Below are 4,893 nucleotides of genomic sequence, written 5' to 3'. Positions count from 1 at the left end.
CTACACAAAAAAATAAATCCTCGCAACCAACGCAATAAAGGGGTTGTCAATCCCTTCACGGTCACTTACGAGAGTGAGATCCGATAGATATGATAAGATAATATTTTTGGTATTTTTATGATAAAGATGCAAAGTAAAATAAAAGGTAATGAAAATAGCTAAGTGTTGGAAGATTAATATGATGGAAAATTGACCCGGGGGCCATAGGTTTCACTAGTGGCTTCTCTCGAGAGCATAAGTATTACGGTGGGTAAACAAATTAATGTTGAGCAATTGACAGAATTTAGCATAGTTATGAGAATATCTAGGTATGATCATGTATATAGGCATCACGTCCGTGACAAGTAGACCGACTCCTGCCTGCATCTACTACTATTACTCCACACATCGACCGCTATCCAGCATGTATCTAGAGTATCAACTTCATAAGAACAGAGTAACGCTTTAAGTAATATGACATGATGTAGAGGGATAAACTCATCCAATATGATATAAACCCCATCTTGTTATCCTCGATGGCAACAATACAATACGTGCCTTGCTGCCCCTATTGTCACTGGGAAAGGACACCGCAAGATTGAACCCAAAGCTAAGCACTTCTCCCATTGCAAGAAAGATCAATCTAGTAGGCCAAACCAAACTGATAATTCGAAGAGACTTGCAAAGATAACCAATCATACATAAAAGAATACAGAGAAGATTCAAATATTGTTCATAGATAAACTTGATCATAAACCCACAATTCATCGGTCTCAACAAACACACCGCAAAAGAAGATTACATCGAATAGATCTCCACAAGAGAGGGGGAGAACATTGTATTGAGATCCAAAAAGAGAGAAGAAGCCATCTAGCTAATAACTATGGACCCGAAGGTCTGAGGTAAACTACTCACACATCACCGGAGAGGCTATGGTGTTGATGTAGAAGCCCTCCGTGATCGATGCCCCCTCCGGCGGAGCTTCGGAAAAGGCCCCAAGATGGGATCTCACGGGTACAGAAGGTTGCAGCGGTGGAATTAGGTTTTTAGCTCCGTATCTGGTAGTTTGGGGGTACGTAGGTATATATAGGAGGAAGAAGTACGTCGGTGGACCAACGTGGGGCCCACGAGAGTGGAGGGCGCGCCAAGGGGGGTAGGCGCGCCCCCTACCTCGTGCCTTCCTGGTTGATGTCTTGACGTAGGGTCCATGTCCTCTGGATCACGTTTGTTCCAAAAAACACGTTCCCGAAGGTTTCATTCCATTTGGACTCCATTTGATATTCTTTTTCTGTGAAACTCTGAAATAGGCAAAAAACAACAATTCTGGGCTGGGCCTCCGGTTAATAAGTTAGTCCCAAAAAAGTATAAAAGTGTATAATAAAGCCCAATAATGTCCAAAACAGAATATAATATAGCATGGAACAATAAAAAATTATAGATACGTTGGAGATGTACCACACCGCGGGCGGGTGGGGAGGCGGGGCGGCCGACGCGAGTCGGTGGAGCTCCTCCCCATCGCTGCCCGCCTCATCTTCACCGTGCGATGCCCCGATGCTTGGTTCCGTGGAGCTCCTCCCTTCCACCGCCCGCCTCGTCTCTGCCGCGCCACGACTTCGACGAGGACAGAGGAGCCCGCCTCGAATTTTTGTCTGAAAGGATCACCTGACGAATGCAATTGATAAAAAAGACCATCTCTAAGTCAAAATGGCACAAAAGAGCAGCACATGCCACCACACGGGGAGGCGGCAGGGCCTGCCACCACATGTCGAGGCGGCGAGCACCGCGTAACAGGTTTTCGCTGCCCCGGACGAGCCACGGCGGAACGGGGCAGGGGCAGATGGGCCCTGCCGCGAGGCGGCATCTGTTCGGCCGATGTGATCGAAGTAACACAAGCAGTTGATGATAAGGCCAACTCCAACCCAGGACCCCAAATCGTCCAGATGTTTCCGTTTGGGGTCAAACGGACAGGATGAACGGCCCAACGCGTGGGAGCATCCTCATTTTTTCGTCCGACCCGTATCCGTTCTGCTCCATTCCCAACCTAAATTTGATCTAGATTTGAGGCCGAGCGGATAGAAGACGGACGCTCTGTGCGCCGCTCGCGTCCTCGCGTGACCGGGCTGGACCCACTTGTCACCCACACTGCCACTCTCCCTCCCTTTTTCTCTCTCTCCCCCCACACCTCGTGCAGGAGCAGGGCGAGGCAACCGGCGGGTGGGGAGGCACGACGAGAAGCGCACAGCGGCCGGTGGTTGGGGTGGCGCGACGAGATATTATATACCTATATATATATATGAGAGATATATTATAAATCTAAACTCTAAAATACGTCTATATTCATCTGTATGTAATAGTCTATATTCATCAACTCTCTAAAAAGACTTATATTTCGGAACGGAGTGTGTATATTACTATGTATATAGTAGAGAGATACTTATATACCTATATACTAGCAAAAAGGCCCGTGCATTGCAACGGGAGAAAAAAAAGTCCTCTCATATCTCTAGCTGGGTCAGTTGAACAAATTGTGCGTGGCCGGTTGGCAGGTTATGAGATCGAACCCTCTCATCGGCAATTTTATTTTTTGCCAGCTCTCTGAACCTGGGGCCACAGTGCACCGCCAGATGGGCTTTCTCCCTTGGGCCAAAACAGGTGGCAAGTAACGAAACCGAATAGTGTGCGTGAAATTAATTGAAGCAAGACCAAACGAAGCGGAACGAAATCAAGAATATCACCTCCTTTTAATAGTAGGTATAGATATAGATATAGATGTGGTGAGAGGTATTGTTGATAACAGATCGTGTCCTAATTTAGAGAAGGCATCACGTCAAAAATAAATTTAGAGAAGGCAGACTCTTTTTTTTGGTTCTCTCTTCTCCACGCAATATTTATTTTTCTAGGGTAACACCTTGTACACGCACTAAGCTAACGAGATGTATTATTTCTTTCCACATGTGTGTGAATCATCCACCACTCACTGGGATGCCATCCAATGGTAGTCCCTAGGGATTCCCTTTCATTTCAAGGGTTGAATAATCAACACTACAAAATCTGAAGGATATGGCCGCATTTACTACTCACCAAATATAGAGCATTTTATTTCTTGTAATTAATATGGATAAGCACAGATCGGCACAATTAATTGTTACCTAAACATAGATCAGATTGGTCGTATATATATGTGTGTATGTGAGAGAGAAACATATAGCAATTAGCAAGTACTCCGTAGAAGATACTACTCATATCTGAAAGCATATATTGCCATGGAGAGAAGCAAGATCATTATGCTCGTGATGATCATCCTTCCGTGTCTCGTAACATTTTCTCAGGGTGAGTACACAACAACAATTAGGTCAACTTCTCGATATTTGTTAGTTCTATATTACTTTTGGCGATCTTGTTAAGAAGCATTACTAATTTATGTGACTTTGTGCATAATTTTACAAATTACCTAGTTTAATGTGGACACTTGTTTGCATGCAGCTCAAAAACCTGATGATAGCAGCAAGATCCAAATTTGCATGTGCCAAAAGAATCCTCCACCATGCCCAAATGATTTGTGCTTCTGTTGTGCATTGGAGCAAGATAAATGCTTTAGAACCAGCCAAGAATGCATTTGTGGCCCTGATTGCCCTCCTTTAGAAGCAACCTCCACTCATCCCCTCCCTTTGCCTTAAGACATCATGTCAGATTGTTGCAATGACAAGTATTGTCATGAATATCTTGGAATAAAAAAAGTTGTATTCGCTGCATGCTCAGCTTTATGTTCCTCTGAACTGGAATTAATTTTTAGTTATAATATTTTGATATATCTCCTTGATTGACACTCACCAGCAAAAAAAAAGATTGACACAAGAAAATACCAACACTTCTAACTCCGTTGCACTACGACCATGAAAAATGCAAAAAAAAAAGGTTGAGCTCCCGATTATGGATTCAATCTTCCCTGAAGCAATACCGTGAAAAATAATTGGTAAATATTTACACCCGGTGTACCGGCCGAACTTTGAGACGGACGCGCGTGGGGCGTACAATCGATTCGGAACACACAGCCCCATATCTCGTGTCGCTTCGCGTAGGAAACACGCCTTGGTGGCCCCACACACCTCCGCAGGCATCCACCTTATCTCCTTCGGCTTGTTCTGGTCCACACATTCATCTTCTTCTCCAAAACGCATCTTTCTCTCTCCCAAATGAGCACAACTCACACACACACCTTGAACTGGAGCACATCCTCAAGAGAAGGAGAATTCAACCTTAGAGCATCTCCAGCCGCGCCCCCAACAGGCCCTCCTCGGGCGTTTTTGCCGCGCCGGCGCCTAAAAATCGGCCCAGTCGCGCCCCCAGTAGCCCTTTTTCGCCGGCTCGGGCCGAAACTGGTGCCGGCGGACCCGAGCCGAACCCGGCACGCTGGGGGCGCCTGGGGGCGCCGGCACAAGCGAAAAGGGGCGTGGGGCCGCTCTGTCGGTGAGTCGAGAGACTCTTCCCGCCGTTTCTTCCCGCCTTTCCCCCACTTCCCTCCCATTCTCTCCATTCCTCCCGCCAATCTCCCTCCCGCTCGCATCCCACCTGGCCGCCATGCCGCCGAAGAAGAACGTGATCCCCCGCGCCGCGACAACCGCGAGCGCCTCCGTCGCCCAGCCGAAGCAGAGGAAGCCGAGTGCGCCACCGTCCAAGCCACCGGGCATGACAAACGTCGAGTGGAGGGCAGAAGTTCAGTGACGGAGGCTGTCACCGCTGACCGGCGGAACAGGGCAATCACCAAGAAGGCCCATGACAACGCGGCGCGTGCGGCTGCGGCGGACCAAGCCGAGGCCGAGGCGACTCGCGTGGGGATGATGAATCCACCCGGCGGCCACGCCCAGTACGCGCCCTAGAGCCAGCAAAGCGTCGACTCTCCGTCCGGCTTCTCGT

The 4,893-nt window shown here is 47.8% G+C and overlaps 1 long non-coding RNA gene across 1 annotated transcript; it reads left to right on the top strand.

Moving 5' to 3' along the window:
* Positions 1-2,802: 2,802 nt before the first annotated feature.
* LOC120962392 (uncharacterized) lies at positions 2,803-3,731 on the top strand. Its single transcript, XR_005753161.3, has 2 exons — positions 2,803-3,309; positions 3,463-3,731. It is a non-coding gene; the product is annotated as an uncharacterized lncRNA (long non-coding RNA).
* Positions 3,732-4,893: the final 1,162 nt, after the last annotated feature.

This window comes from Aegilops tauschii, chromosome 4 (assembly GCF_002575655.3).
Source record: "Aegilops tauschii subsp. strangulata cultivar AL8/78 chromosome 4, Aet v6.0, whole genome shotgun sequence".
Classification (NCBI taxonomy): domain Eukaryota; kingdom Viridiplantae; phylum Streptophyta; class Magnoliopsida; order Poales; family Poaceae; genus Aegilops; species Aegilops tauschii.
Note: the sequence above shows the minus strand (reverse complement) of the source record. Positions and strands in the feature narration are given on the sequence as shown.